The sequence below is a fragment of the Heterocephalus glaber genome, unplaced genomic scaffold (genome assembly GCF_053883595.1).
Source record: "Heterocephalus glaber isolate CG9 unplaced genomic scaffold, H.glaber_assembly_v1.0 deba00001481, whole genome shotgun sequence".
Lineage (NCBI taxonomy): Eukaryota > Metazoa > Chordata > Mammalia > Rodentia > Bathyergidae > Heterocephalus > Heterocephalus glaber.
The window spans coordinates 47,054,257-47,077,479 of NW_028258317.1; the positions used below are offsets into that span (position 1 = coordinate 47,054,257).

Here is a 23,223-nt window from a genome sequence, read left to right on the forward strand (position 1 = left end):
ACTCCTGTCTTTCTGTCACATAGCTTATTCAATACTGCTTTCTTTGTCTGCACCAACTGTACTTTCAGAGAGAAAAAAGAAATACCTCAGACTCACCAGGGATACTTGCCATGTGAAGGCTCTTATGATGTCTCTTCGATGCTGGCTTTCCTAACTCACCCAGTCTTAATGTGATTTCTAAAGTTTTCCTTTTCTTCTCAGGGAAAGATTGGTTTCACAGAAGTTAAAAAAGATCTTCATAATCAACAAGCTCATAAATGTTTTGTTTTATTCTTTGGAACTGCAGGATCCCTCTGAGAGCTCTCAGAGGGGTGCAAGGTATAGTATATGGGCAGAAGGTGGGTCCTCTGTTTTAGCTCTAGCACCTTCATTTTTATATATTGGGCTCTGTGTAAAATTTCCTCTGACCAGGTCAACCAGATTTGAAGCCTGTATTGCATGTGAAGTGATTAGTTCCAAGAGTTCCTCGTAGTTAATGCTAAGGTCCTGGTCTAGGATATATCTCCTTGATCCTGTAGGTCTTCTGTTTTGTCATGTTGTGGCAACTTTTGAAAAGTGTCTTATTTACTTTCCTGTTACTGAGTCACAATACCCAACATTTGAAACTTAAAGGAGGAGAGGTTTATTTTGTCTCATGGTTTTTTAGAAGATTCAGTCTACAGTCAGCTGACTGACTCCAAGGCAGGAGAAGGGCAAGGGTCTGGTGGAGAAAGCCACTCATGTCTTGCAGTCAGGAAGCAGCACAAAGGAGGAGCTGGGGAAGGAGATGTACCCTTTTAGGTCATTCCTCTAGTGATCCACCTCCAAGGAAGAGATGAATGGGGAGAATCATGAAGACACTACACACAAAGAGGAAATAAAACTTCGGAGAAAATGCTAAACCTCATTGAATTCAGAAATATAAATGAATACAATGGTGATTTTTTTGGGCCCATCACATTAACAAAGATGATAATAGTGTATGACCAGCATACCTTTATACAGGGTTCCCATTTATAATAAAGATGTAAATTTTGTGAGGACACTTATTCTATTAGGGGTTAAATGTGTTGATGTAACTCTCACATATAACCCAATAACTCCACTTCTAGAAATTGACCGTAAGAAAACAATTGACATATGGTAAAAGAAATGTGCATAGTGACTTTTTTCTTTAATAGTGAAAAAAAAATCTCTAAATCAATAAAAGTAAAGGAACAATTACAGAAACTGTTAATGGCTGTATGGTAAAATATTACAGTGAAGTTTACAAATTGTTTTAAGGTGTTAAAATAATTTAAATATATGATTAAGTGATTGTGATTTTATATAAAATTGCATATCAAATACAGGCCAAATGCTTTCAAAATATGTGTAGGTGTAGAGAACAGCCTAGGAACAAATAGCTCGAAATACTATGGTATCTCCAGAATGGGATTACAAGTCATGATTATTTTTTTCTCTGACTTTAAAAGTATTTTCTCAGTTTTTCATATTGTGTATTACTTTCATAAAAGTGGGAGAAATAGCTTTTTCTCTTTCTGACAATTACACCAAAAGTGTCACTAATACCTTGGTTCTGGGTCGTTTGCTGACATAATCCAGGAATGAGGAAAGGGCCAGAGGCTGTCTTCAACTGTGTGGTTTTGGTTCCATGAACAGAAGCGATTTCCTTGTGTCATTTGGCGTGCTCAAGAGTTCTCAGTGTACACTGTTGGGCTTCGTTAGGAGTCAGCAATGTGAAGACACTTTATTCAGCTACAAAGGAGAAGCCCTGGGTCTCAGGCCAGCTTATATCATCTCCTGTGTATGGAACTTTGATCAAATTAGGAAACCTCTCAGCCTCAGTGTTTTCTTCTGTCAAATTAAGATGATGACACTTCCTTTATGGTGTATGAAAAGAAGAAAGGATGTATAATATATGTAAATGGGGCACAAGTTGATGTAAAAGAAATGTTCCATCCCTGTTTGTTACATTGCCTCACTTTGTTTGGGCCTCCTATCTACGTTATGGGAGTTACACAAGAGGATATAACTTGGGCTTTGAAAGTTTCTTATCCAGTACAGTGGGGACTTGAGTAGGTGTGATTTTAGAATCAGAAGGATAGTCCCATCCAGATGGTAGATCATTCTGGAAACTACAAGAAAGCGAGTTCCTGGTTTACAGGGACTGTGAACACCATAGTTAAGAACTTCGTGTGTTTATGTGTGTGTCTCGGAGGACATATATAAATTACAGACATTTGTAGCCAAAGGTGTAGCTTTTTATTATGTATTTGTGACTAGGACAAGGCACCTTGAATAGAATGAGTTGTAGAACTGTGGAAAAGGAGACAGTTCTTTTGCGCACCTCCTTACGTTGCCTCTACTCACGCAAAGCCCTCCACATTTCAATCTCTCTTCTTTGCCTTTTCAGAGAACTACTCTTAGATCCATTATTTTGCCATAATGACATTATTAACAGATTTTTGTGTATGTGGTGCTGGTGATTGAAACCAGGGGGTTGCACATGGTAGGTAAGTTTGATACCACTGAGCTATAACCCCAGCCCTGTTAACAGAATTTGATTTTACCTTTGTGTTAGTAAGCTTTTCCTTCCTGTAACAGAATACCCGAGACAGTTAATAAAGGGGTTAGTTTGGCTCACAGTTTGGGAGGTTCTAGTCCATGATTGATTGGCCTTGTTGCTTTTGGGCCTGGAGCAAGCCAGCTCGCCATAGTGTGAAATACATGGCAGAGCAAAATTGGCAGTACATGACCCGGGTGCATGACAGTGCATGGCAAAAAGGAAGGAGAGACCAGAATTCCATAATTCCCTTTAAAGGCATACAGCCTCTGCCCCAGGGGTCCAAAGACCTTCCACTAGGTCCTACTTTTTAAGTTTCCACATTTCCCAATTGTGGCGATTAAGCCTTTAACGTGTTGGCCTTTGGGGAACTCTCAAGCAGTTTCACTGAAGCAATTTAGAACTCAGAGTATGGGTTTCTAATGGAGAGATTCTCAGGTTCAATTAGCAAGGGAAATTTTTAGAGGTAGAAAGACCGTATAGAAAAATCTTGGCACGGTTTGCTCTTTAAAAGGAATGCTGAGCTGAGCAGACCACATCCTTAGAGAGAGCCTGCCACTGTGCGCTCACTGCCCTCTGATGTCTTTCCTCTGTCCACTTGACCCATTTCTGAGTCATGTCACTACTCCAAATGTCCCTAGTCATATTTTCTGTGAAGATGGCCCACTCTAGATTCTTGTAAGCCTGATGGCTCATGTTGGGAGAACTTAAAATTAAACTAGGTCAGATGCCAATGTATAAATAAAATGAAAAAGAATTATTAAATAATTAAAATGGACTCAGTGTGTACTGTCTCCTGGAACCTAGTCTGGGAGCCTGAATGCAAGTTGGCACACTTGTCTAAGATGATGCAACTGCAGCACGGGATTTAAAAGCGAGTATTTCCAAAGGAACAATTAATTAAAAAGGGAGGTTAATTCACAGTTTACAGACTTAGCATCTGCTTGTTTAGCATATGTAATAAAAAGCATAGTAGCGGTAGATTTATAAAATGTCAGTTAGATAACTGATTATATACATACACACTGATCAGTTTTGCATAATTCAGTTCTCTTTTTCCTTTTGTGATCCTCACTAAAATATTGTTGCAGAACAGAGAGTATATTTGCCCTTTTAAGATTTGAATATTCTGAATTGAAAAATTTTATATACTTTTTCTGTGCCAGATTTGTTGTTGGAATTTCTGGAACTTAAAAAAAAAAAATCAGTGAATTGGGGCCAGGGATTTAGCTCAGTGGTTCCACTGCCTGCCTTGCAAGTGCAAGGTCCCAAGTTTGACTCTTGGTACCAAAAAAAAAAAAAAAAAATCAGTGAATTGAGACATTTCTAATTGTGTATTTTTCTTGGCATGTCTAAGTAATATTTTTGAGCTGAAGTTAACAGGTTATATTGTTTTTCTAAGTAGTTATAATACTTGAGGCCTGTTTGATTTGCTGATAAGCAGGGTTTACATGTGGCTGATTGGGCTAGGAAGAAATTCACATGTTACTGCTTTATCCTCTTCAGAGTTGTATTTACCTTTATTTTTTGAGGGGCACACTGTTACTTTAACTGCTTTTTTTCCTAAGAGATGCTTCTGCTATAGAAGGCTTTTATGTCTTACCTATTTATGCAGAGTTTCCTATAGAGTCTAAACATACTAATGTGCAAGGGTTAAAAGTCAGATAGAAATGTGGGAATCTGCATGTTTTCAGATTTTTGTTTTTTGTACCAGGGATCGAACTCAGGTCCTTGCGCTTGTAAGGCAGGCAGTGGAATCAACGAGCTAAATCCCCGGCCCACAGATTTTTTTTTTTATTTATAAGAGTGTTTAGGTTATTTGTCTCTATGAAAATGCTTGTGTATGTGTGTCTTTACCAGATATTCAGAATACATTCATTTTTTTTTGCTAAAGGCCCAAAGAATATAAATAATTTGAAGAAAGGACTTCCAGTATTTTCCAATGATAATTTTTTGGATACAGAACTTTTCAATAACATTTATTGCTTCAGAAAAATCTTATCCCTCAGAGAATTGATTCTTTTGGTAAAAATATGTAGCTCCTAAATATAGTAATACATTTGCCTATAATTAAAGTATCATGAACATGTGAAAGATTTTATTTGTTGAAATTTACTTATACCCCACCTCTTTCCAAAAAAAGAGTTTGAAGCTATTTACAAAAAGAAAAAAGAGACTTATATGACATGATTAATACATAGCAAGAACAGGGGGCCAATTAGGGGTTTAGAATAAGGTTATAAAATAGGAGGAAATGAATTGCCAACTGAAGTGTAAATATAATTACTGAGATTGAGAGCATTAAGGACTTAATTTAATATGAGCCTTACTGGAATTTAGATGTCTAAAAGCTGTGCCTGTTTTTCCCATATGAATTCCTGTTTTGGCTGATTTCTTCAGTGATATTGGTATGATACCACCAACTCCCATCCTTTGCCAGACTTGAAGATAAGGTAAAAATGATCACTGATTTCTTGATATGTAGAAAGACAGAGACAGATTTACAAAGGGGGTAGTCCACTGGTAGAGTGTGGCTCATAGGTGTGTTTTGTTAAGTCCACAGAATAATTACAAAATTAACTACAGAATTCACATGTAGACATGAGAGGATTTCACAGAAAACTTCAGACTTGGTCTCCTTTGGAAAATTGAGTGACCAACTGTCGGGCTTGGTTTCCTGCATGATCACATGGTGTCTACATGGAGCTTGTACTTGTTCCCATTGCCTGTTGGTAGGGAGGGATTTGTATGGCCCCTGATTACGACAGTCTTTGCTTGCAAAGAGTTTGCAGTCTGCTTAACAGTGATAGAGAATATGTATTGCATAGCTTGAGCTTGTTTCCTAGTGATTTTCTGCCTTGTTATAGACTTCCCTCACCCTTCCCTGTAGAGACTACATACAAAGCCTTTTATGCCATACTTTATTCCAAGTGTTACCTACATGTTGAATATTTCTTTATTCATTCACTCATTCATTCATTGATCATTTAAAAAATTTATATCACTGTTTACTGGCAAACCCACTTCCAGATAACTACATTTATAGTTGATATTTTAGAAAGCTCTAAATATTCTTGTTTGTTTGTTTTTTGAGACAAGGGGTCCCTATATAGTTCAGGCTGGAACTGTAGCCCAGGGTGGCCTCGAACTTGAGGTGATCTTCCTGTCTTAGCCTTCTGAGTGCTGAAAGTTCTAAACACTCTCATACTATGTAAAAGGGGACTTTTTATACACTGTACTTGTGATTTGGGGGTAATTTCAGATGTTTAGAATCAACTTCAGATTGCCACTTCATGTGTTGTATAAAGACCTAATGCTCTGGGTGGGTGAGGTTTACAATCCTGTGCCTGTCAGTCTCCGTTTACCCTGAGGAATGGAATAACTCAGGGGTTGTACAAGCTAAGACTAGAGCTGAGCCACTGATCTGAAAAAGAGAGCTCACTGATAGTAAGAAAGACAAGTGCAAATACAAGATTTTCCAAGTAAATAAGAAAATATATATTCATGTAGATTTATTCTAAGCCTGACTGTGATTCATTTTGAAGGCACGTCTTTATTTTTTCTCAGATCCTAGCATTTGGAGACAAACCTAAATTTCATTTTTCACAGGCTGTTGAATGCAAGGTACCTATAAAAGTGGTACTTTACCAAAAAGAAATTTTCTGCAAATTTGTTAATGGCTGGAATTAAAAAAAAACCAACTACCATAAAACTCTATTTGTTCATTAGTACCTCAAATACAAACAAAAATCTTTAGAAATCTACTCCTTGATAGGTTTATTGTATGTTGATGTTCACCAACAGGTCCCAGATTGTAGTGATGCTGAAGCTGATGTTGGGTTGGGTGGAGAAGAAGAAGTACGTGGCAGTGTGGAGGAGGTAATCAGAGTTAATGGCTCAGATGATGGGCAGGTTCCCAGTTAGGGTGGCCAGGCACATGGATATGTGACCAGGAACAGCCCAAATAGAGGGGCTGCAGTTTTGGATTATCTGAAAAATCAGGAGAAAGAGTTCTAAGATACCTGTTGAGGTCTGTGGTTCCATATAACGAGGATACATTTTCAAAAGAAGAGACTGTTGTAATAAATGAAGCAGTGCAGAGGCAACTAGCCAGATGTCCATATTTTGGATTCAAGCAATTCAGGATAAAATATTCACCCTCAAAACCAAAAATCTATTTCTTAGGAGCCTCTTCAGTCATTTAATTGTTCATCCAATTGACATTTGAACTTTTGTTCTGTGTATGGTATGGGAGTTCAAAGTGACACTCATTGTAAGCCTGAAATATCTAACCACTGCAGACTAAATTTTAAACTAAGCTATATTAAAAGAAACAGTTCCAGCCATCTGAGATTCCTTCCATTGCTTTTGTTATAAATTTTTATATCCTGTGAAAATGTATCAGTCCGTTAAAGATCACACTGAGTGGCCAAAGATAAATTCTTTAAGGAAACCAAGCAGCAAGAATCTTTCCTTATTTCAGATTTTGAAGTCTGCTTTTGATTTTCATATTAAGTGAATGAGGTTTATTCCATCTGTGTTTCTTTCTTTTTTTAACACTAAAAATGGAAGCTCAAATAGAGAATTTAACATTTCTTTTCAGCTGGAGAACAGAATGTGATAGGTTAAATTTTAATCTCTCTCTAAGCAGCATTCATGGAATCTTTTTTTCATTACTTGCACACACCACATTTCATGTTGTAGGGTTTAATTTAAAGTAGTCCCCCAGATTATGTTAGTAAGTAAAAAGAACTCTTTTATCTTCATACTGTGATGGTGAAATTATGTACACACACACACATCTATTTATTTGTTCTTTTCTGTCCCTGAGAAGTTGAATTGTAATAAATAGCCATTTAGTGATGGAAATTAGTAGTATTTCAGGAGTTAATATCTGGTTTTCTACATATAACTTGCAGGTGATACTGTAAAATTGCATTCACTATATACATGAGTGTGATAAATCTCATATGATAGTACCTTGATCAGTATCATATGACACTCTTTGTGTGACCTCAGTGTGCTAAGGACCATGAACATGGTTCTAGATATATGATTTTAAAAATAATTTTTGACAAACTGAGTTTTGTACTTCATTGTGTTCCCTACCTGACTCTGAGTGTGATCCCCAGTTATGAGAATTTTATGGTAATTTCATGAATGATTTTTATTTAGTATTTACAGTGGAAATCTTTTGAATGCTCCTGTTTAGGTGGGTTTAGGTAGTTACTAGTAAAAAACAAACTCTGAACATAAAAATCAGACCATGGATAGCCTTCCAAAGACTTTGCAAAATGGAAAACGGAGTCCTACTGTACATTTTACCCTTGCTTGAAGTTTACTCAAGTGATACGAGGTAAGAGCAACGTATTGACCTGCAAACAGTGCTTGATTTGGGGATGTAGTGTGGGGTGTGTGCTTGGAGAACAATATTGAACAATACTGAAAACACAGTCTTCTGAAAGACTTTAATGTACTGTACTTGGCTTACTGAGTTGGAGGTTTTCCAAAGGGCCAAGAGGGTATTTTTTCACAAGCCTTCATACCTTGGTTGCAGACTCTCATATGGTTTTGGAAAATTGGTTAAAATGCTACAGATCCACTGATTGGCCCAGCTTCACTCATCCTCATGTAACACACTTGCTTAGAATTTCTGGCAGGAGACTTCTTCAGGTCTACATTCAGGCCTCTGTCCAAAAAAGTGGCCCTTCCATACATTCCCCTGTAGCTTCATTGTTAAGTCATATCTCTACTGCCTTTCAGAGCCCACTGAAGCCCCTCTTTCCTAGAAAAGTTTCCACCATTTTCACTCATCCTGAACTTGTTTCTGTTTTATCAACTCATCCTTCTTGAAGGCAAGAATCATGTCTATATTGTTAATTGTTTTCTCCGTATGCTATAGAAAATTTGCTGTATAAGTGCATCATTACTTACTAGAGACATTTTTGGTTAGATAGATTTTAAAATACCCTCTGGGGTTTAATCCTCTCTTATTTTGCACATGAAGATACTGTTTCCAAGGAAATTTAAAGTAACATTCGGTGAATATTTACTGATTGCCAATTATATGCCTATGATTTATTCTGTTTTGTCTTTGTTTTGATATAATTTCAGCCAGAAATTATATCAGAAAAATTGCATGGTTAGTACACAGGATTCTCATATTGTTTACCCAGATTTTCCAAATACTAAGTTCTTACCATTCTTGCTTCATCATTCTATTATTTTTTGGATTGGAGTAAGTTGTAGACATAAAGCTCCTTTACCCCAAGTGCTTTAGTATGTAGTTCCTAAAAACAAGAACATTCTCTTATGTAAGCACAGTATAGTTATCAAAAATCAAGAACTTGACATCAATACATATTATTTGTTAATATAAAGACTTCAATGACTTCACCAGTTGTCCCATATGCCCAGTGCTTAAAGTTACACAGCACAGTGTGACAAGTGTGAGACTGCCCCTCAGATCTTAAACTCATTCTCTTATGGTTCCTTCTGCCTCGCTGAGCTAAAATGGCATCTTTGGAACTCATATTTGACAACACCATGGAGTGATCTGGAAACCTTAGTACACTGAGGGCTTTCAAAACTGTTTGCTAACTTCTGGAATCTGGTGCTAAAATGACGTTATTTTTTTTAAAGGTTAGTAAACACAAAATAGAAATCTTTTTTTTTTTTTTTGTACCGGGGATCGAACTCAGGTCCTTGCGCTTGCGCAGCAGGCGGCAAAACCACTGAGCTAAATCCCCGGCCCCATAAAGTAGAAATCTTGATGTCATTTTTCATGCTTCCTTGTGTCTGCCAGGCAGTAGAGGTCATTTATGAGATTAAACTCTCCGAGAACTACCAGGTGACAATTTTAGACAGCAGCAGAAAACTTGTCTGAGAAATAATTAGGGTTGGAGACTCCTGAAATGTAGGGAGCAGAATCAATTCTGTCCTCACCCTCAAGGAAGGTGGTGGTGATAATATTTGACCCCATATGGTAAAAACATCAAAATACTGTGTGAGACTGTAAGTGTTCATCTCTTACGAATTAAATAGTATACTTTCCCAGATTGCTACCTTGATTTGCATAACTGAATTTTCTGGCTAACAGAAAATTTGGATAAGGAGGTTGATGGTTCAGTGATTAGGCATAGTACTGCTCAAAGCATGTATCTTTTTCCGTGCCGTTCCTTGTTTAATTTACCTTAGACATCCCATCATGGCTTCCAGCACTAAGAGAACATAATAAAGTAGAATGTTCTGCTAGAAAAAGAATTTGGCATTGTTCAGAGGTTTAGAGGACAATTACAGCACTCATAAAACCAGAAAATGATACATAAATCTTTTTTAAAGTAAAAATGCTGGCTTATGTTTCAAAATGTTTCTATTACTTAATAATATGAGTATCAGAGCCTTTGTTCAGAACATAATGTTCAGGATAATTTGGTAGACATGAACTAAAGATCCTTTAAACAACTTGCTTTTATCACAGTTCAATTTTATTCTTCTATTCAGGCATAGTGACATTCATTTAGTGACTTTGTTGTGGGAACATTTCTTTGCATATAATATACAGTACCATTCAAATGTAGTCTGTTTTGGATCATTACTCATTTCTTTGGACTTTCTTGGATGGAACAAATAGAGTCCAGTTAACCGCCACAGTCAAAAGTATCTGAAGAACATCACTTGTCTTATGCATATAGTTAGGAAAAATCCTTTTACTTTTGTATATACTGTAGACAGTCATTTATAGCAGAGAGCAAGTCTGAAGCTTTGGCAAGTACGTATGTGTGTGTGTGTGTATGAGGGGGTGGGGAAGAGGACAGAGACAGAGATGGACAGAGACAGGGAGACAGAGAGGCAGACAGTGTGATTTGCTTGCTGAGCTTTCAGATAAAAACCTTTGCATCAACCAATAACAAAAGTTAGAGAGATTGTGGGGGTGGGAGGGAAAGGAACTCTTCTTCATTCTTGGTGAGAGAGTGAACTGGAACAACCACTATGGAAATCAGTATAGAAATTGCTCAAAAAACTACAAATAGAAATTTCATTTGACCCAACTATTCCACTTCTAAGTATCTTCCCAGAAGAGTTAAACATAACATAACACAGTGATACATGCATACTCATGTTTATAGCAGCACAACTCGTAATAGCTATATCTTGGAAGCATCTTATATGTCCATCAACAGATGTATGGATAAAAGAAAACGTCGTATATTTATACACAGTGGCGTACTATTCTGCGATAAAGAAGGATAAACTTGACTCATTTGTAGGAAAATGGATGCACCTTGAGACCATAATGTTAAGTAAATCGGACAGGCAAGCTTAATATTACTTGGTTTCTCTTATATGAGAAACTCAGTATATAAATAAAATGCAAAATAAAAGACAGACAATAGGAAAAAGAGAGAGAGAGAAAAGTCATTGTAGTCCAGCATGTGGACAATGTATCTAAAAGTGTACCTTGACTTAATATAATTGTTTTATTACTGTGTTTTATATGTTTTTGGTCTGATAGTCTGGCTGTTAATCTGTATATATGATTATTAACTTTATAAAGTTTTACAAATAAATGAATCTGATTCTGGCAAAAAAGGAGGTGTGAGGAAAGTGGAAAAAGAATTGAGATGTGCTATGTAAATGTACCAGTTCCCCACAATGAATGTAATTATTATGTATTGCAAACCTGTACTAATAAAAATTTTAAAAACCCTTTGCTGTCAATGAGGTAAGGAAAGAGTGCGTTTAACCAGAACAGTAATGTTATGCCTACTTGGGAGGAGCAGCCTTCCAACTGAGTGCAAGAGCAGTGTGTTCCTCCTGTGGTCCTCACCTCCTGGTAGCTGGCCCTTTAGAATGTCCTCCTCCGTACCTTAGAGATGGTAATGAGACTTTGCCAGTGGAGAGGACTAATCAGACCAAAAGTGTGGGATCTTGAAAAAAATATACTTGAAAGGAGAAAACACAAAAAGGTTGCAGTAGTCCTAGTTGCTATATAAATCAGCCACACCAAATATTAGTAAGTAAGCATATTTTGAGGAAATATGTAGAAGGCAGCCTGTTGAATGAAAGGAACATAAATGAGCAGTGGCGTCAGACAATCTCAAAATTGGATCCTGATGCTGCCACTTTGACCAGTGAAATGACTACTTTAAATAAATTATATAATCTCCATGATCCTCCTTCATGCACCAGGAAAATCTTACATTCATTCAGCAAATATATATTGGGCACCTACTGTGTACCTTCACAGTATTCAGGCACTGAGGACCCATTAATGAATAAGAACTTCCCTCTCCTCAGATACCTCAGAGCTTGCTAGACTCACAAAGTGGTGAGGTGTATGTGAGAACATATGTGAAATCACTTAGCAGAATGTCTGGCACATAGTAGCAGATTAATGTATTTATTTCCTTTTCCTGTTTGTGTGCTCAGCCTTCTGGGAAAATGGGGAAATCCAAAAATTTCCCAAGACCTTAGTGATTTTAGTCAATTTTCTCCATTACTTCTCAAGAAAAATTTGTTACCAGGAATTAGTGTAATTTAGAATTTGATCAGTTAGATACATAATTATGTAGAATTTGTACTGGACTGAATCAGTAAACATGAACTCCTATCCCAGCTTCTGTTGGATAATTAATTCATTTTGGCTCCCTGAGTCATTTCTCTCAATGGTGCAGTGAGGGTTAGGATTAGTTAGGTGTGATTTTTATCCTTTCTGCTCGGTCTTCTGATTTTCCGCTTGAGTCAATGTCCTTTCCATGTATGCTTGTATATCTTAGGTCCACCTTCTCCCTGCCCTTGTGCTCAATGGCTTTGTTGGAGTTGCTAGTGAATAGGAACATGGCTTTAGCTTTCAAAGCCTTGATTCAGCTGCCTTTATTTTTTTCCTTCCTCTCATTTCTTGTGTGGGGGCAAATGGGAGAGGAAAGAGAAGTGGAGGAAAGACATAGAGGTCTCTACTTTTACTATCCGCCCCCTTAATTAAACTTAAGGGAGCCTTTGAGTTCTCTGTTTCATTCTAAGAACATGAGAAGGTGAGACACTCTGTTCTCTAATGTATTTACCAGTTTATTGCTTTTATTTGTAGCCACAACCCTTAAGTTGTAGAATACCAAAAGTCATAAATGATGAGAGGTAGAAGTAACTTTAGTGGCCATTTGGGAATCTATAAAACTGAAACTCCAGAAGGAAAAGGAACCTTTCCAAGGAGCCAGTTAGGCTGGAACTTGAACTCAAATATCTAGTGTGGCTCTCCTTCACTCTACCATTGCTGTAAGAATGGTTATCTTTATGGTTATCTTCCCCATAAGCTCTTAGGTGACCCAACATTATGTGCCTCTTTTTAACAGTAAAAATCGTCCCAGAGCTTCCATGTTCCTCATTTATGGTCTCTCTTACTTAGCCTTATGTGATTTTCCCCAATGTCTTCTGGGCTGAAACTTTCTTTTTTACCATTCAGAGGAGTTGTAGGAAATATCTGAAATGTTCCTAATCTCCTTTAACTCTGTAGATACCTTCTAATCTTGTTGTTTCTTAACAAACATATTAATTGTGGCTTACCATTTCTAAAATTTGACTGACTGTTTTGCTTCCTGTGAGCACAGCACTGTGTATATTAGTCAGTTTTCCATTCCTGTAACAAAATGCCTGAAATAAACAGCTTACAAAGAGGAAAGGATTTTTTGCCTCACAGTTTTAGCTTATATCCAGTTGGCTGCATTGTGTTTGGGATCATGGCAAGGCAGTAGTACATCATGTTGGAAGTGTGAGGCAGGGGAAGCACGCACCTCAGGGCTGGTGGGGAAAGAGAGACAGAGGAAAAGACGAAGGCTCCAAATCTTCAAAGTCATGTTCCTAAGGACTTACCTAACTTCCTCCCTCTAGTCCCCACCTTTTAAAAATTTCACCACCTTCCAGTAGCACCATGGACTGAGGACCAAACCTTTAATATATAAGTGCTTAGGGGATATTCAAGATCCAAACTATAGCATTGTGTTAAGTACTTTCCATTAGAGAAACTATTTTCCTCCATATTCTAGAGGTTGGTTAAGGTTTAGGGAACTTCTGTGCTTTGCCTGAGATGCTAAGTCTAGTAAACAGCAGTTGCAGGATTTGAAGCCAAGTAGTCTCAGTCCAGAGTTGGTGCCTTTAAACATTCTTTTGTATTCCTCACTTCCTTTCTTTTGACTTCCCTTACCCCACCCTAGCACTTTCTCTGCCTATTTTGAAGATTCTTTTCTGCCTCCTTCCTTAAGCCTTGGAGATACAGTGGACCCTCAAGTTACAACCAGCCTGACATATGAACAACTTGGGTTAATGGAAGATTCATCTGCTGTTATCTATAGCATGTACTGGTAAACATCCAGATCTCAGCTATATTGACTACAACTGACTTGAGTTACAACCAGCCCTCAGGAACCCATCAAGTTCATAACTCAAGGGTCCATTGTACTCAGAGTTCCAACTCTGCCCCTATTCTCCAAGCCCTATATATTTGTGGTCCTTGAGCCATATTATCTGCATCAGAGCCTCAGTTCTTACTGATATGACTAGAACCTAGTTCTGGGCCCACTTCAAGGTGGTCCTTTCCAACTGTCTCTGTGTGGTTCCATTTGCATATGAGCAGAGCCAGCTCACGTTCAGCTTGTTCAAAAGCAAGTGGCAGTTTACTCCTTTGTCAAAGATGAGGTGGCTGAGTGAGTATGTCTGGAGTTTCTGCATCTTCTAGTCTATTCCACTGATCCTCAGGTCTGTTCCTTTGCCAGTACCATGCTGATTTTATCACAGTAGTTTTGTAGTATAGTTTCAAGTTGGGGATTGTGATACCCCCAACCATGTCTCTGTTGCTTAGAATTGCTTTAGCTATTCTAGGTCTCTTATGGTTCCAAATGAATTTTTGGATTGTTTTCTCTAGTTCTGTGAAGTATATTGTTGGAATATCAATTGGCATTGCATTGAATATATATAGTAGTTTTTGAAGTATGGCCATTTTCACTGTATTGGTTCTTCCTACCCAGGAGTAAGGGATATCTTTCCATTTTTATATGTGCACCCATGTTCATAGTGGCACAGTTTGTAATAGCTAAAGCTTGGAAGCAGCCCCAAGTGCCCATCAACTGGAAACTGGATAAAGAAAATGTGGTTTTTTTAATAAAATGGAGTACTACTCAGCCATAAAGAACGAAAAACTAGAGTCATTTATAGCTAAATGGATGCATATCAAGGCCATACTCTTAAGTGAAATAAATAGGACACACATGTGTAAATACCGAATAGTTTCACTAGTGTGAGAAACTAATAGTATAAACAAGGGATAAAATGATTAAAATGAATAGTTGATAATTTGAAATAGGAAAAAAGTCCAAAGATGAAAGAGTGAAGGGAGGGGAAGGGGAAAGGAAAAGAGGGAAAGGAAAAACTATGAGAAAAGAAAAAAAAAGGAAATGAAATCTATGTAAATAGGGAAGGGCGGAGGGAGTGAAGAGTGCACAGGTAATGGGGAAAAAAAATGAGAACCAAGATACATCATGTACAGGTACAAACACCCAATGATAAATGCAAACGAATTATATACCTAAAATGTACCAATAAAAGAAGTAAAAAAATAAAATAAAATGGTGTACTACTCTGCCATAAAAAGGAGAAACTAGAGACAGTTATAGCTATATGGATGCATATTAAGGCGATACTCTTAAGTGAAATAAATAGGACACACATGTGTAAATACCGGATAGTTTCTCTGGTGTGAGAAACTGAAAGTGTAAATAAAGAGTAAAAGGATTAAAACAAATAATTGATAATTTGAAATAGGAAGAAAAGTCCAAAGGGGTAGGGGAAGTGAGAGGGGCAGGGGAAATGAAGGAAGGGAAAGGAAAAACTATGAGAAAATGAAAAAATGAAACAAAGTCTTTGTAAATAGGGAAGGGTGGGACAGGTGCAGGGAAGACAGGGAATGGGGAGAAAATAAGAACCAAGATGCATTATGTACAGGTACAAGTACCCAATGATAAATGTCAACGTATTGTATACCTAAAATGCATCAATAAAAGAATTTAAGCAAAAAAAAAAAAAAAAAGATATTCTGTCCTCAGGATGTTCCCCACCCAATGTATCAAAATGTTCTGTGACTGTTTGTCTTGCAGGATATACCTGCTTAATGGAGCAGATGTGTTCTGTTGAAACAATGTAACTGTTAGTAGCTGATGTTTTTACCTTAGTTAGCTAGTTCTAGCTATGTCTCTGCTCTGAAAGGTTTCTCTCAACTTCCTTTCCCCAACTGTATGTAAACAACTATCCCGGCAACTCATTTCTCAGAATTCTGAGGGGGCAAACTCCTTTGAGCCAGCTGGCTAATAAAAGGTTTTTCTACCAAAAAAAAAAAAAAGTGGCAGTTTAGATGACTGAGTGATTGCCCTGTAGGTATCGGCCTAGAGGTGTTGGATGCTTTAGAAGGCTTTCAGATTCTTCTGTAGAACAACTCTAGCTGTAGCTGTATGTCAGAATGTACATGTCTGGGTACTAGAAATTATTTTATAAGCATTTACCTGTAAATAAAATAAATTAGAAAGTTTTTTTTACAATGGAAAAGAATACAGTTTTAAAAAGCTATGATAATTTCTTTTTCTTTTCTTTCATTTTTTTTTTTTTTTTTTTTTTTTTTGCCTTGGGTATGAGTTGTTGCTATCAAAAGGAACTAAGCAGAGATGATACTGGAAATGGCCTATTTGCCTCATTTGAGGGCCTTCCCAGCCACCATTTTTCTGTATCCTCAAAGGCAGAGGTACGATAGAACCTCTCACAGTGTGAATGAAACACAGCCCATGTCAGCTTTCCTAAGTTCCAGTAACCCAGTGCATCAAACTACAGAGTGATACTTGAAGAGGAATCCAAGAGCAAAATTTGGAATTAATCTCTCTTTACTCCTCTTCACTGTCCCTAGTCTCCAGCTGCTTGGCTATCTTTGGTTTAAACCATGCTATTTTTGTTAAGATTAAGCATCTTTTTGTTTCTTTTAAGTCTGGACTTTGCTTTCCTTGGAAATGTTCATCTGGGTTTTACTCCCTTCCTCCCTGATCCATAAATTTTTGTTTTCAGATAAGCCTTTTACTTTATATAGTATCTTTTGCTTCTCAGTATTTGTTTGTTCCCTGCTTATAGGATGTTCTTTGCCATCTAATTTTAGATCATACATAATGCCCTCTATGCAGCCTCTCCTCTGGTGGGATAAAAGCCATGGTTAAGATGTCACTTCCCATAAATCAGTTTTGGTGAAGATGAAGGCAGGTTTGTGTTGAAAGAGGGGAGCAAGAGCTCACGAAGTCTGACCCTTTTAAAGTCGCATTAATCCTCCCTCTTATCCCCTCCATCTCTGTGCACTCTTGGAGGGTACATGGACCCTCTTTAACATGAAGGAATGAACTTTTGGATTGTTCGCCTTTGTTACAACAACAAAAGCTCTGGAAAATTCCAATTAATTAGCAAGCCTTGGGCTAATGAAAGAATAAAACCGTAAAAGAAATGCTCTAAGCTTTCAGAGAGACATGAGCATGTGAGGACAATGGTGATTTCAAATATGTGGGTCTGTTTGTATAATTTTCCCAAGATTTGCCTTTCTGAGTCTCACAGAGATAAGAGTAGAGAGACAAGAACAAGGATTTGTCAGAGTTAGGATGCAATAACACTGCTGGATTTTAAGACACTAAATGACTATCATTTTAGAAGGCAGTTAAATTTGAACTCACACACTCAAGGAAATTAAAACCAGAATATAGAGCTTAGTCCATTTTGTGTTTAGAGGAAGACATGGCAATTGGGTGGACATAAAGTATATTATGAAATAAAGTAAAAGTTAATTACTATGAAGGACCAGGAAATCACTATACCATTGTATCTTTGAATGAGGATTTGCAGCTAGGGTGGCTGATAGAAATGTGTGATGATGAAAATCCCTGAGGTCATTCACTTTTAGCCTTTATATTGTGTATTGTAGAAGTATAATAACCACCCTAAAACCACTGCTAACAGCTAACATATACTGAGCATTTTGTGTTTTGAGCACATTTAATTTTCTCAATAATCTTATGAGACACTAGATACTCTGTGACTGATGCTTTTATTATCTTCATTTTAGAGTTCAGAATATTGAGTATAAACTACTAAAATACTGGCCCACATATGTAAATTACAGGCCTATATTTGAATCCATGCAGTCTAATTTTGGTATTTGGATTCCCACCTACCATACCATCTTGCCTGTGAAGTATGGTCTTACTACACAGATAGCGTATATGTGGCTTGGCTGGACTGAGAGTGTGAGAGTCTGAAACCCTCTTCCCAGTTTGATCTCAAGTTATTCTCTTTATCTTGGACAAATCATTCACTTATTATTCCTGGGCTTCAGCGTGTTCATTTCTGAAACGAAATTGTTGTATCATTGAAATATCTTCCAGTTCCAGTATCATATGGATTGAGCAAATGATGAGTTTCAGAAACAGATAAATAAAATAATTTTTGAGGTGTATCTGTTTGTGTGTGGGTGTGTGGGTGTGTGTGTGTACATTCAGGCATAAAAATGAGGGCACCACTTTGGATCCAGATATATCCTAACTTTTCTGTATGACTTGGGCTTATTGCTTCAGTCTTTGAAGTTTATTTTTTTTAATTTTTTTATTTTTCTTATTAACCATGGTTGATTTAGTAGCTGAATCCCTGTAGAATGTTAACAGACAACAGTTATATATTATAGAGGAACTTAAGATCAAGAGCCACACATAGTACTTTAGCATGACAATCATGATGACATTTTCTTTATAACACATGTCTATCTTAGTACGGAATAGTCTTTTAGTCAGACACCTCCATCTGATCACGAGACATAAATGACATAAAGAATACTCTTATTTGTTATTCTTTAGTAGGATCCCATCTAAAGAGAACATACATATTGGCCTATACATGCACCTTAGGAGTTCATAATGTCTAGTCTCTAATTTTAATGTATGATATTATTTCAACTGTTTGGCGACTGAACATCCCTAAGTGTGGTGACACATATAACATACATCACATAAGTTTTTAAGAAAACTACTATTTGACGGGTTTTCTCATGTTGCCTTGACATGTACCTCTTATCACAAGTATCTGGAGTGCAAGAGAAAGGCAGATACTTGAGTCAAAAAAGATCATTACCATAAACAATATCCTAGGAGACTTGTACATGCAGAAGGCATAAATATATATACCATGAAATAATGAGTATCCATTACATGATGAAACCCTTTGTCCCTTAATTTTGTTTTGTACCAAGAGCATTTTAAATAAAACCTTGTTTTCCCACAGAAAACTTAGACCATGGCCAGTGTATACATATCACAATGATATGTTTAGCAATGTATTTCCCACAAGGCTATGGAAATTATTGGGGTCCCCTTTGTGAAAAAAGGCTGGAATAAATTATTTTCCAGGCAGCCGCTCCTTTATTTACCAAGGGGAGGCCTGTCCAATAGTTTTCCTAAGCCCAAGAGTCTTTATTATTATCTTAACAAACTTTTAGACAGAGCTGAGGGTGAGAGAGAAGGCCACATTCCAGGTTGAGACTCTGAAAATAACCCATTCCTGGCTCTGTTGCTAGCCTTGCACTGTGCAGTGGAGAATTCTCAGTTGTGATTTTTCAAAATCTGGGTTTGGATTCTTGGAGCAGCTGAATTACTATTGCTCAGCACTCTATTTTCCAGCACTTGAGATTTGAAGGCTTCTGATCTTCAACAAGTTCTTGCTGTCCTCATGCCTTCCAGTCAAAGGAGTCAATTCTGTGACGGTTCAAGCTCCTTGCAGGACACACGCTTCTCTCACATCCTGCAAAATATGCTCCTAAATGCCAGGTTATGTAAGTTGGTGTCATTTCTGCTCCACAAGTATCAAAAGAAGGAGCAGGTCACCATGAAAGAAATGCTGCATGTTCTGCCCCATGATTACCGTAACAACTTCCCTCTGAACTTTTGGGAACTCTGTGAGTCCATGTATCTGGGCTTTGGCATTAAAATCAGGAAAGTGAATCACTCTGGCAACACATATGAACTAGTCCCCGTTTTGGGTCTTACAGTGGGCTACTAGATGGTGATGATGAAAGAATTATTCTCAAAATCGACATCATTATATTTGCCCTGTCTCTAATCTTCACAGAGGGCAACTGTATCAGTGAGGAGGACCTAACTGAAAAAGTGAAAAGATGGGATATGTTAGCTCACCCTGAGCATGTGCATTTTGAGGAAGCCTGGAAATTCATCCCAGAAGATTTAGTACAGGAAGAGTACCTGATGTACCGGCAGATTCCTAAAAGTGATCCTGCTCGCTATGAGTTCCTGTGGGGTCCAAGAGCCCATGCTGAAACCAGCAAGATGAAACTCCTAGTTCATATGGCCCATCTTAATGGAACAGATCCCAAGTCTTATCCAGAACTATATGAAGAGGCTTTGGAAGCAGAATAAAAAGTATAGAGCCAGGGTTCCTGAGAAATGGGGGATATTGCATAAGGGTGTCAGTGAATTTGTTTTCCCCCAAGAAGAAATGAGGCCCATTTTCAGTCTCTGTGGAGAGCAGGCAGTTTTCTAAGTAGTGAAGGGCCAGGGGAGGGGTAAAATAGAACACATAGCATCTTGCTATCTCTTCTATTTGGGTTACTTGGAAATGGACAGGGCTTTTCTTTATGGTTTTTTGAAGTATTGGTCAGTTTTGGGGGAGACTGAAGTAGCTTCCATATTTATTGAATGATATTGATCTCCTGTGTATTTTTAGCTTTGTGATGTTGTTTGTGTTTTCTGATGGGAATGTGATTTTGTGTGATGTTGATCACAAATGGAGTGCCTTTTCCATTCAAATGTAACAGTCTTTCCTGTTTTATCATACAAACAGAAAAACTATTCAATTTATGATAAAATGGGAGTGGAATAGGAATTTCCTTGGAAATTATAAGTTTACGTCAAGTTAGAGGAACCCTAGAAAAGGTGATAAGGATAAAAATCAAATATTGGCTGCTGCTTATTTCTTTTTCCCTGTTCATATATACTATTAAACTTATATTTATTGCATACCTGAAAAAAATTTTTAGATGACCTGTGAGAGCAAGATCATAAAATTAACACATTATTTTTGACCAATGAAAGATTCCCGAGATATTATACATCTTAAAAAATCCAAAATACCAAAAGAAAAATGTTCAAACAAAACAGCTGTATGTGTTGTAACAAATTGAACAGACAGACACACACATGAGACAACTTGTTTATAAACCAGAGTGCACTCAGATGTATTTGGCCAAGTTGAATTATAATAACTTTTATAATTTTTAATTTGTAACTATAAAAAAAGTCAGAACATTGTAGATCAATTAACAGAGATCTCTTGTAATAAGAATCAAAAGGAATAAAAATGTTCTACACCTGTGAAAGCAAAAACGGTTTTAAGATGGGCCCTAAGCTGATGGTTTATCTGACTGGAATACCCAGCTACACAGGCTTCTCATGGTTGCTTTGATAACCATAGTTGTTTGACAGCCACATGTAATTGTTTCCTCTAAAGGGACAGACCATTAAAGGTAATTTTAATTATCTCCAGGGGGCTCTGCTCAGGCCAGGTTTGCATGTAGAAGATACTAGGGTGACCCTCTTTGGAGCCAAGTATGAATTCTGTGCAGTGAGGGAAGAAGGCCTGCCAAGGCTCCAACCTGCTGTGCTGCAGATGTCCACCTATGTCAGTTTTTCCCATTTAAAAAAAACCAAAAAACAAAGGAAAAGAAGGCATCCCTGTCTATCTCTCTTATTCTGTGCCCAATCTAAGATGTCCCTTAGACTTTATCTCATCCAGTGACAGTGGACTAGAGGTGCAAGAAGTGGCCAGAGCCAGGTTAGCTGTTCTTACCATTCTCTAATTTTGCCTGAGGGCTGAAAGACAGATAAATCTGAACTAAAACTTTTACATTTATTCCTTGAGAGGTTCAGGATTAAACCTAGACCAGTTTTCTATATGGCCCAGAGATAAGTGAAGGTCAGCTTTACTCTGAAAGGATTCCAGGGAGGGGAAACTCACCATTTTGGAAGCTTTGTCTTGAAACGAAGCAGCCAGAGAGGAGGGAAAATGCCTTGAGTCAAACTGCGTTATTTCCAAGGGGCAGGGCAGTGGAGAAGGGACAGAAGAGTGCCTTTAAGTATGGCACAAGAACTAAATCTTAACCATCTCAGGAGGACAATTAAGATCAGGAGCTTTTCCAGAGTGGATCTGTGATCCTTAGCAAAACATGTCTCCAGAGACAAAAGCTATGATTGACTCCCACTGCATTGCCAAGCAGAAAGATCAAACTAACAATCAAAGAACCCAAATGGCTGCTTTTTGCCTCTTGAAAGAGAATAAAAGTGTTCTAACTATATTGTTTAGGGCTTTTCTTTTTAAATAAATTATTTTGAATCTATAATATCTAATTTATGACTTAAATACCCTACAGGCAGTTGAGCAGCTCCCTGATCTTGTAGAAACACTCCCAAAGCCACGTCTCACCTTTTAGTAACATACAAACTGAAGCAGTGTCCTAAGTGTCCTAGGTAGGCACTTAGAAGTGCTTGCTTGAGCTTCTGGAATGCCGTCTGGGAACCAGGTTCCCAGGTTAAAATACGGCTGTCTTTTGGGTTTTTCTATAAACTGATAGAAGGACCATGTAATCTCATTATATCCTGCTACCTAAAGGTGACAAAAGCCTATAATTTCTAGGAATCTCCTTAGCTGTTTTAGAATCTTTGCCTGTGGAAAGGAAAGAATTGGTTTAATTCTTTCTTCCCTCAAGTCTTTGAGTTCCCTTAAATATAATAAGGCTTAAATATTTACCTCAAGGCTGCAAAGCTGTGCCTTAGATCTAGAAACATTGTTACCCCTGTCAGAAAGTTTAGCAGAGCACAGGTGTCTTGGCTAGAAAGCTGAGGGGACACATAACACTATACTATCTACATACTGCAAGACTGTCACTTGGGAAAAACTATAGTATTTTCTTTTATCAAATCAGGATGTAGGGATGTCCTATCTTTTTTTCCTGATAAATAGTTGACAATTTAAATTAACTGAAGGACTTAGTTCTCATGTCTCTTAGACCTGCAAGAGTACATGCCTGAAAATGTCTTCTGTTTAATCTCGTATCCGGTTGGCAGGCCAGTGGGGGCCTTGTATAGGAACTGCTTATGTTCCAGTAGAAACCAGTTGTTCCCCTGGTTGCCTGTCTTTTGAGCTTCCAAAATTAAGATAATATTTGTCTCAGGCCGGAGATTTAGCTCAGTAGTTCTGGCGCCTGCCTCTCAAGCGCAAGGTCCCAAGTTCGATTCCTGGTACCAAAAAACCCCTAAAACTAAAGATAATATTTGTCTCTAGATGTAGTAGCAGCTTGTAATACTACTTGTCTGTCATTAAAAATCAATATTTAACAGCAACATTCCATCTTTCTAATCTAGTCCATAGGTCTGAGTAAGTCCTCTAAAGACCTCAATGTACATATCAGGGTCATCTGAAAACTTTCATAGGTCTCATTTAATCTGCCTTATCACTGAAAGAAAAAGACACATGAACACAGGTAGTCCCATATTTGTCATTTACTTCCTGCAAGGGATGTTGTCTTTGAGGTACCTGAAGATAGCTAAGGATGG

General features: G+C 37.6%; 1 protein-coding gene and 1 pseudogene across 3 annotated transcripts in view; both read left to right on the forward strand.

Annotated features, from left to right (window-relative positions):
* The window catches only part of Glis3 (GLIS family zinc finger 3), a 466,502-nt gene that overhangs the window by 88,926 nt on the left and 354,353 nt on the right, over positions 1-23,223 (forward strand). The gene's annotated exons all lie outside the window — the stretch shown is intronic.
* LOC147825936 (melanoma-associated antigen 10-like) overlaps positions 1-23,223 on the forward strand; it is a 136,153-nt pseudogene that overhangs the window by 75,018 nt on the left and 37,912 nt on the right. Inside the window, exon 2 of the transcript XR_015440094.1 lies at positions 1-23,223. This exon is cut by the window's left edge and continues 65,907 nt beyond it; it is cut by the window's right edge and continues 37,912 nt beyond it. The product of XR_015440094.1 is annotated as a melanoma-associated antigen 10-like (transcript).